Here is an 11,710-nt window from a genome sequence, read left to right as displayed (position 1 = left end):
ACAAAAAATTTCTTCCTTTACACAATCTAAGTTTAACATACCTACATGTGATATGGGTAGTCTTGTGTCATTTAAAATTATCTGTATTGTTGTTCCTCAACACACTAACATGCCTCACCTTGATACTTCCTGTGAGTCATCTTAAAACTTTTCAAGATCTATGTAGTAATTATGCTCATGATCGTAGGTGTTAGTGAAATAGGATCAATTAATCTACTCTATAACTTGTAATAGAACTTCTAGATATTTTATGTGTTTTCCAAGTTACTATGTGAATGGATATATATGTGATATAAAGAGGCATGCCTATTGAAGAGACATGTCTCTTTAATATATTAACTTAAATTAGCTATAGTTATAACACAATTAATATACCCTCAATATATTATAATGATTATATAATAAGATGTGTATATATCACTCTTAATATAAGTTAATTATTCCATATATAATATTTTTCATATATTATATATCTCGTATATATAATATAATTTATCAAATAGAACTATAACATTAACACTCCCTCTTAATGAAGAAGGATAAAACACATAGATATTACACCATGGGTAATATTTCAAGAATAATACATATAGGAAATCTTTGATTAGAAGATTTCTAGAATATGATATCATATAAGTATTGACCTATCAAAATATCAACACATGATATTCACCAATTACTATTTGATATCATATTAGGTAACATGAGTATTGGCCTATGAAAACATCAATAAAATTATATTCACCAAGCACTTTGAGTAATGGCCTATCAAAACATCAACTAAATGATATTCACCAATTACTCAATGTGGTAATGGCCTAGTAGAATATCAAGGCAAGATATTCACCAAGTACCTAAAATATATCTAAACAACTTGTAGATAGTTAAATTAATAACCTCTAACACCTAGTTGTTGATTTATAAGATAAAGCCTTTCATGATTTATTTCAACATTTACACAAAATGTATATCATGATACAAGTTATTTTAATGTTGTCAACTTTCAATAACTTCTCCTAATACAAGTGATAATCATTTAGAAGTTGTCACTTCTTCATGATGTACACAGGGGATAGGCTCATACATGTATGACATCAAAAGTTCACATGAAGTCTCCATGAATACTGTCACATGATGTTGTCACAACATCCACTTTTGATCTTCTTGTTAAGGTTACTAATAAAGTTTCAAAGCTCCCTCTTAGTTTGATATCAACTTTTCTGACCACTTAGCACAAGGTTCTCTCCAATGAAGTGTCAGGCTCCCTCTAAATTTGTTATCATCCTTCTAACCTCTTAGTAGCAAGTCATTTCATGCTTCCCTAGTTCGATAGGTATCTTGATAGCATAAGGCCTTCTAGCCTACATACATGAGACTTTATACAATGAATTATAGTCCTTTAGCTGTTATAGTTTCTGACTAGTAGATCTACTCCTTTTGAACCAAGATCATCAAAAATTTGATTTAAGCATTTTTATTTTCTGTTCCCTCCCTTTCTCCAAGGTTGCCTCTAATGAAATGTTAGGCTCCCTTTGAACATCAATCTTCAAAGCTTCTTGCCTTAGATAAAGTGTCAGACTCCCTCTCATTACCATAATCATCATGGATATTTGCTTCAAGAGCCTCACATTATCCAACATAATCATTAGACGATTAATGAATCCTAAATCATAGCCTCTTTAGAGTTACTATCATAAGATTGAGTTTGTACAATATTTGGTAGCATGCCTAATGTTCCAATCTTCTCTCTTGTAAGGACATCCTCAGAGACAAAGGAAAAGATTAAGGCAAATGACTCTTTATAACACATATAGAAGTACAAATAAGAGAGAAATACTTATCTGCACATGGTCCATAGACATTGAATCATAAAATGCCTTCTTATTTTGTTTTATTTTAGTTTCACTTTCCATTCAATGTATTTAGATGTAATGTTGAACTTGATGCCCCTGTGGAGTTTCCTGTGTCTAAGGAGAGGCTTTATATTCTTGAGCAATTCATAGCTAGTCATTCTTGACATACTATAGTTGATGATTATCTATGTCAACCTTTGATTTAATGGTTTGCATAGTAATGTTTCTCTCATTTCCAATAATTTTAGAGCTCTTCTTCCACTATCAACTGTGGTCACTTTTTAAGATGAGATTTTATGAAGCTTCTCAATAAGCTTTCGATCTATGATAAGAGACAATTCTATTATATATGATCTAAATCAAGCCTACAGTCTAGTAGCTTCACGATTCTAATCTCATAGGTTATAATTCCATATATCTTGATGTTCCTTCTACATCATGTGACAAATTTTCTATTGGATAGATTCAACAAATCCTTGCAATTAGATAGTGATTAATCCTCATCAAGATAATATTATCTGCCACTCCACAGTAACATCAATATCAACATCTTGTTGTTCGAAGAGTTTTCACTTTGTTAATATTTTATAATTGCCAAACATGCAATAGAGTAATATCCATGAGATTGGCTACCACTTATAATAATCTACAGATGAATCAGCCAAGTTGTTGACACTTTCTTTTCATCAACTAATGCACAGACTCATGAATGTATATACTCTGATAAAAATTTGTGGCATCAAGATGAGATTATTACACTACTTGCAGTGTTGCCTGGTTGGCCCAAAGTGTTTGGCTTGGCTTTGTCCATGTACCACTCTATCTATTGATAAATCTTTGCACCATATACGTTTTGAAATCTGTGCATAATACTAAATGCTAGTATAATTGTAGAAGCTATATGTTCGCTATGATTCAGTTACATATACACCACTAGAAAATATTTATGCCATCACATATTAATGTATAACATGCATGTTATTTTCAAATAGATACATTGAAATTTTGAAGTAATCAAATTTCTTGTGGACATCTGATTGAGTATTTGTATTTGTCCATCATTAGCCACCTAATAAATTTTATTGATTTGTGATGACTCTTATTGATTTGTCACGTCAACAACATGAAATTTTCTTGAGGATATGTTATGTGGTATACACCGTAGGATACTCTTGTGTTCACAGTCCTCTTTGCAAGAGTGCAAAGTATCCTCTACATATATTGTCCATGTCTTCTTTAAACTAAAATAAAGTAAGAACTCAAGTAGGGTGGGTCCCTTTTTGCTAGTAAGTTTTGTCTGCACCGTTAATTGATAACCTGGCTCTGGTATAACGAATTCCTCATACGAACACCCACAAATTCTTATAATTTTTTTATATGAGTTTTAGTACAACTATCCTCCATGTTTGACTTCTATCCTTCCAATTTTGTTCATATTCCCACGGTTTCAAACCTTGCTTTGATACCATGTTAGTGAAATAAGATCAATTAATCTACTTTGTAGCTTGTAATAACACTTCTAGATATTTTCTGTGTTTTTCAAGTTACTATACAAATGAATATATATGTGATATAAAAAGGCATGCCTATTGAAGATACATGTCTCTTTAATATATTAACTTACATTAGCTATAGTTATAACACAATTAATATACCCTCAATATATTATAATGATTATATAATAAGATATATATATATATATCACTCTTAATATAAGTTAATTATTCCATATATAATATTTCTCATATATTATATATCTCATATGTATAATATAATTTATTCGATAGAATTATAATATTAACAATAGGATTTTAGAAAGTTATTTTCTTGTACCTTTTGTGAAAAAGATTTGCAATGGTATTGCTCTTTGCCACAAACTTGCTAATGCTTTCATTCGACAATTCCAAAATCACATTGGTCCTCAAGTAATTTTAACTGATTTGATGCATTGTAGACAATATCCTAAGGAAAAAGTGATTCATTTTATTGGTATATTTAAGCATTTCAGATTTCTTGTCTTGTGCATGATATTGATATTCAACATATGTGTGTTGCAAATTTACAAAAAGACATTATAGATAAGATTTTTCTTACTAAGTTTACTTCCTTTTCACAACTTTGTGCAATGCTTCATCATTATCAATTACAAGTGATTCAATTTGAGAGCACCACTCCAATGGCACCTATACCTATTGATAAGAGTGATGTCACACCTAGTCACAATAAATTCTAGAAACCTAACAACTATTTCAAGAATAACAAAGCCACAAATACAATAGATGAACACGTAGCTGCTACATTCAAAGGTGTCACTACTTCTTCCTCTATTTTTTAGATGAATCATAAGTTTACTCCTCTTTTTGAGTCTTTGCATTCCATTATGGGAAGGTTAGTTAGTGCTAATATTACCATTCTCCCACCTGTTAGACTAGTTCTTCCTTCTATGACATCAAGTCCATACTTTGATCCTAAAGCAATTTGTTAATATCATCGTTAGATTGGCCATGATACTAAGGTGTCTTATATTCTAGAACATAATATTTAAAACATGATTGATTCTAACACGTTATCTATTGATAGTCATGATAATGGAAACAAATTTTTGGCACTCCTAATTAAAATCTTCAAATCTATACCAATCCTTTAGTTCAACACACTACTTATACAATTGTTCAACCTTCTTTTTCTTCTCCTAATCTAAATGTTCCATATGATACCTTATGGGAAAATAATGATCATATTGTTAACACTATGGAATGTGTACCTGAATCTCCACCTCCACCTAAGAAGAAAGTTCCATCTAAATTTCATGATCAACCTAAGCCTAAACCTAACCTTAAGCATGCTAGAGAGCTTACTATTTAATTCATTAATTTTGATATATACAAGGCTCTTGATGATCCTATTTATATTGCTATCCAAATTTTAGAGTATCCTTCTTATGGTTGTCTTGTTGATCCTACTTTCATAGTTAATGTTATTACTAAGGAACATTTATTTTCTAAGAAAATACACTGTGATTTCTATGATTCAACTAATGCTTGGAATTAGACTTGTAATAATTTTTGGTATCCACCTTATGGTTTTGTTTCCTTATCTGTTGAGCTATGTAGAAAGTGGTGAATAATAATTTTTGTTTTCATTCCTACTTCTGATCAGCTCCATCTGAAGATAGGTTTTCATTGGTTGATTGCCATGCAAACCATTACTTCTCTTAATTAACAGTGCATTAAATTTCCTTATGATGGTGAAATTTAGACAATCAATCATAGTATTTATCATCTTTTTAGGCCTAAAGATTGTGCTACCATTGATTTATTTTGGCCTTCTATTCCTACTACACCTCCTCCTTGTCCTAATTATCTTTTTCAATCCTATCAAGGTCATAAATGTAAAAAGATTGTTGAGTTGAGTATGCCTAGAAATGTCTAATGTTGTCTTTTTCCTACACACTCTACACCTATTTCTTCTAACTCTTCCATTTCTAATGATCAACCACCTTCTACATCTAATGATCCTTCTAGTGTGGCTCCTTCTTCTAGTGTGGTTCCTCCTCCTAGTGTGGTTCCTCCTTCTAGCTCTCAACCTCATGTTGGTCCTCCTATTAACCTATCTAATGATATTAATGAACCTATGGTTGTTGATCCAATTTCTAGTAAGACTAAACATAATCAAAATTCTTGTGAATATCAAAATAATTGTCAAGCTCGTGCTAAAGCTCATATGCATGCTTCTCATCAGCCATGTCTATAAATGAAGTTAATCATACTAATGAGATAAATAAATGTGATTTTCATATTTTGGATTTTATTACTATTAATATTGATGAAGCAGATGCATTAGATGATGATGAGAATGCAATTATTGATCTTGATGTTGATTTTCATATCATGCTATCTACGCAACTTACACTTACATCTAGTCTTGGGCATAGTGACTCTCAAGGGGGTCCTTCTTTAGACTTAGCTATTTTTTTTTGTGTTGGGCATTTCTCCTCTTTCAAGTTTTGCACCTTCTCTACATACTGCTAACTATGATAGGGGAGGAGGGAAATGCCCTTGAGTGAGTGATACCACATAGTAGCTTTTTGTGTGTTTTCTTGTTGTGACATGCATCCCCCATACTGTATTTTCTATATGTTTGTTTAGGTTTCTTTAGACTACCCTTGTTACTCCATTGGCATAAGGTGATACAGGAATCAAAATGTCATATCATTCTTTTATTTCAATCTCATTTATTCTATATGTTGTTAAATGTAATCTTGTACATGTGTTAGTGTTCGTAACTGTATCCTTGTGTTGTCTACTTGTATTTGCACCATGGTAGCACCCATTCTTTTTGGTCTCCATGATGGTAGTCCAAAAAGGCTCTTCTTTGTACCTCTTATGTGTCTTTCTTCCATTGTGTTGTAGCTCTACTTCCTTTGGGTAATGATGATATTTCATACTTGATATAATATTTATATGTTATCAAATGATCATATTGATCCTGAAGTTAGTAGATCCCTTTGTGCTCTCTATATATGTTATGTGCTGATTTTCCTTGATTTTCCTTCTCTTGGAGGCATCTCACAATGGAAACACTTCTTAGTGGATGCATGTATACTCTGTTAAAGTCATTTCTCCTATTAAAGTGTTAGAAATGAATTTAATGTGGGGGCATACACTTTATTCATTCTACTTTCTATTATGCAGTAGTAAATATGGATTCTAAGTATTGCTTAGGGTACTTTAGCTTTGGATGTTTGGTATTCCTTCTAGACTATTCTCAAATCTATGCATTACTACTTTATCCTCCTTTTTGCACACATTTTGTGAATCCCTTTATGGATTATGCACAATCCTAAAGAATGGATTATGTACACCTTCAATTTATGAAGTGAGCATCCTTGGCACTTGCTCTCTCTCTCTCTCTCTCTCTCTCTCTCTCTCTCTCTCTCTCTCTCTCTCTCTCTCTCTCTCTCTCTCTCTCTCCTTTGCACACACATATGCTAAGTCTCATATATGGATAACACATAGTAGCTGACTAAATCTCATATATGCATAACACATCTGAACACATGCTAAATCTTATATATGGGTAACACATAATAAATTTCCGAATCTCATATATGGGTAACACATTCAAGCACAACATGCTACGTCCCATACACATGTAATATTTTCTTCTTTTTTGTGATTCACAATGAGAGAAAATTTTTGATTAGAAAATTAATCACACTCCTTATCTCTCTGCTTCTTTCAATCAATGTTTTCTCTCTTATTATGATCTTGGAGTTAGCAAAGACTCAATCCCTTAGGGGCTTGATGAATTCTTTGTCTCCTTGATTGTGATATAATTATCTCATGTTTTGTGCTCTACTTTACCAAGAGTTTGGATTGAGTCCACATTGTTGCTAAAGTGGGGGCTAGATGTATCATCTTAAATTGGAAGCACTTCAATTTAATGATGGTTCTAGCACCTATTTAATGTGAGATCATCATCTCCTTGCATCTCTCCTTCTTTCTTCCCTCTTCTCCTCATTTCTCCTAGGTGGAACTAGGGTAAGACCTAATAAATCATCTTTAAAGCTCCTGTTTTTATGTAGAGGTAGGGTTCACATTTACAACCTTTATTTAATGATTTAAATAAATGCAAATATTTTGTAATTTAAAAAATAATTTCTCAAACTAGGGCATAATTTTAAACCCTCAAACAATCATTAATAACTTGCATAAATTGAATAATGAAGCCAATTTATTTGGTGAGATAGAAGAGTAGTAAATTACCAACATTTTCTTCAATTTATAGCCAAATCCAAGTAATGAACAAAAGCTATTGCATTTTTGCCAAAATTGCTCACTATGTGACAAAATTTGACTAGTCTACACCAAAATGGTTGTAAATGTAATGAAAATTAACCAAATGAAAGTTAACTCATATAAATTTATGAAAATATAAGTTTTAGGTATGTATAATTTAAAATGAGATTGAAACAACTAAAACATTAGACTAATTTTAGGAAAAATGAATAAGAAAACTAGAATATCTATCTTCAAAAACCAATTTTCTTCCAATCCAAATTCTTCTTTAGACTCCTCAAGCTTATAATTTCATGTTTCAGAGACCAACTTCATATAATTTGGAATCATATTGAACCATCCAAGAAACCTTTAACTACCCATTAACAACTTTTAAAAAGTTGTCACGAAGTTGTAAAAGTTGTCATTACAATTTTGGAAACTTTTGAACAACTTTTACAATTATTATCCAAATGACCTCAAACTTTCCATAAACCTTTAAAATATGATAAAAATGACTTTAAGACTCAAATCACACCAGTTCCTCTCTATTTTGATACATTTGAGTGGTTTTATCATGTTTGATTTTTTTTAGGACCTTATAGACCACTATGATTTAATGGCTTTAATAGCCTTACAAAATGATTTGAATGGATTCCAAATATTTTTAGGACATTTAATTATACTGAAACCATATTAAAGAAAATGTAAAATATGAAATTCTCCATGAGACATCCAATAAATAGGTTCTCCTACACCATATTTTCATGGCATAAAGCTCAAGGAAGGATCTAACCACATATTCCCTCCCATTTCCCTAGTCTTCCAATCACTTAGAATTTCTTTTCCACATTGTAAAAATCATATCTCAAAATTTGTATCTAATTTTCAAGGTTTGGGACCTATTTTGGGAACCCAAAGGAATTTTGAGGGTTTTGGGCCCTAGATGACAAGGATACATGACCCTATCTTGGGAGCACCCCTCGGGTCTTGTGTCCAAATTGGTCCCCAAAGTTGATGCATGATACTATCAGCCTGGGGAAGAAATTTAAATCTAAGCCCTTTATAAACCCATCCATTTGCTCAATTTTGTATCAAACATCATTTCATAACACTATCAAGCATTCAAAAACTCAAGAATTCAAGTATTCAAGAATTCTTCAATAATATTCCTCCATTAAAGATTAAGGATTCAAGCATTCAAAAAATTGAAGGAGTTTATCTTCAAGATCTCCCTTGATCAATTTAAGGTCCTTTGTTGCATCATTGACATTCATTCAACAACATTCTTGATCCAATCTAATTGGTAAAGCAAGATTATCTCATTTGATTCGAGAGATCTAGCTATTGAAAGGTGAATTCGTACATTTAATTTACATTTCTAAAAATAAATCATTTCAATTCAAGGTTAATTCCTAATATGGGGTTTGACTGAGGCAAACCCCCATCAATAGAAAAAAAACCATGTTTTGCATGTTTTAGATCTTGGATTGGTGAACAAGTTGTAGATTTAGATACAGGCTTTTTGTTATTTTTTGGAATTTTGAAATCAGAATTGGGATCAAACATAGTTTATTAGGGATGCATTTCTCCCTACTTTAAGAGAAAGTTGACCTTGCCAGATCATCAAACAATTCCTTGGTTTTGCAGATTTGGTAGTTTCAGGCCCAAATCTGACGTTGTTTGTCCAGTTTGAGCAACACAACAAATAGAAAAATAGATCCAAACGCGATTCTTCTAGTTTCCTTTCTTATTTCACCATATCTATCTATTATATATTGTGCATTAATTTCATTTCCTAGATTTTATTACAACTAGGGTTTTAAGGGATTTTGCATCTTTTCCCTTATTCCATTCACTAGTTCTACTTTGCATTAGGGCTCCTTTACTACTAGGATAACACTAATCTTCTTGGATCTGGTCATTTAGAATTGAGATTGAAAGGATCAATTTCCTTGTCTCCCTCTTTGAGTTGTGTATGCATGGTTATTTGATGAGCTTAGGTTTACTTTCCTTGATTCACATTCCCCCCTATACAATGTCAAACCTCACTTTTCCTATATATTAAGAATATTGAAAACTTTTCAACCAAGGAAATCCAATCATCACAACCAAGTAAGAAATAATGACTGTAATGCCCCTCCAAGGAACTTGAGAAAGTAAGCCTTAAATGTTGCAAAGATGTGTTGGATATTAAAAAAAAATATAAAAAATCTTGCTTTCTAAGTTCATTTGATCTTAAGTGTAAGAGTCCTAATAGGTTCCCTAACAAATACATTCTTAGATTCATTTCCTTAAAGTATTTACATTTGACTAATCTAATCTTGTCCTATCTGTAAGACATAATTACATATCAAATTGTACTTGAAAAGAAAAAAATCATAATATAAAAGTGGAACACATTTCTTAACAAGAGACTCAAAGCATCATAGTTCCTGCCATATGTGTCATGGTTATAGTATTATAGATTGTGGCAATAAAGGGTTGAGATGGAGGAATAAACTTTTTAATTTGAAGGAATGCAAAATCTATCAGAACAACATTCTTTATACCCTTTGATCTTTTAGAGGTTGAACCATCTTTAAACTATATTTTAATTAATTATAATTATACATAGAACTTAAGAACTAAAGACAGTGGAGAAATTACATTTTGCATTAATGCTTGTAGTTGAATGCGAGTAGATAAGTTATAGCTCTTACCAAGTGCAAAAATACTTCTTTGTGTCATTAGAATATGCCTTTACAAAAAAAGTTACAACAAGCTCTAAATTGGAACACTCAAAAGTGTAAAAGAATTTTAGAACAAAATGGAATTCTTTAATTTCAAGAGTTTTGAGATTGGAAAACATCTTCATAAGCCCTTAAGAATGTTGTTCAATTTCACTAAAAAAATCACGCATACATTACAAGGCGAAACATTTTTTGCATTATTGGTTTTTTCATGAGAAGTCTTGGGATAATAAATAAAATTTCTACAATATTAGTTTGAATGCAATTATAAAGTTGTCATAAATGTCTTGTAATGTGTTGGGAACAAATGGATCATTGAGATCTTGTGAAAGGTTAAACAATACCAACCAAAACCCTAACAAAAGTATAAGCATGTTATAACTAAATTCTACATATAGAAAAGATATCCATAATTTAAATTTCTTATTCTTTGTGTCTTGGAGTCTGTAGTACAATAAATTTTATTTTATTTTTAGCATGTTTGTAATGTAAGAAAACTGAAACCAATTGTTTATCCTAAAAGAAAGAACTATATGATTTAAAAACTAGAGAAATTGAAAATTACAAAACAAAAATAATTTTTTTACAAATATTTAACATCAAATAATTCTTTATTTTAAAAAAAAAACTACAATCAATTGTCATCTTTATGCACTATTAAATATTTAATCAACATCTTGACACCCTAAAATGATATAAGATATTTCAAATTTTAAATACATAAACAACAAGGAGTACACATGCCAAAGTTCCCGCCTTCATGTTTTTATGGTTCACTAAAGTAGAATTGCATGAAGGGGAAATTAAATTAATTACAATTTTTAGCAAAAACTTGTTGATGATAAACTTTTTCAGGTTCTTAAATAATAATAAAATGTTGATTGCTTAAATCAAAGTACCAAAATATGTAGCAAGTTTGAGGGGTAGTATTAGTGGTATTAAAAAAAATTGAGCAAAATTGTAAAATAATAGCTAGTAAAACATAGTGTAAAATTTAGAAAAATAACATTTTACAATTGTTTAAAATAAACATCAATGTAAAACTAATAAGAAATATATATAAAATAAGAAATAAAAACATTTAACTCTATATTTGAACTTGGTAAAATAGCTAGTAAAATATAGTGTAAACTTAAAGAAATAACATTTTACAAATTACAAAATAAACATCAATGTAAAACTAGTAATAACTAGTATAGATATCTCAAATAAATCTATCTAAAGAAATGCCAATATATGTCCACTACAAAATAATTATAATTTAATTTACTACATTTAAAATTATGTATATTTCCTTTATATCCATTTATTTAGTTTTTTACTAACTTAAATATTTTAATTTCAT

This window comes from Cupressus sempervirens, chromosome 7 (assembly GCF_028749045.1).
Source record: "Cupressus sempervirens isolate cs-2001-9-10 chromosome 7, ASM2874904v1, whole genome shotgun sequence".
In the NCBI taxonomy this organism is placed as follows: Eukaryota; Viridiplantae; Streptophyta; class Pinopsida; order Cupressales; family Cupressaceae; genus Cupressus; species Cupressus sempervirens.
The sequence above is the reverse complement of the archived record's forward strand: the minus strand, read 5'-3'. Positions refer to the sequence as shown.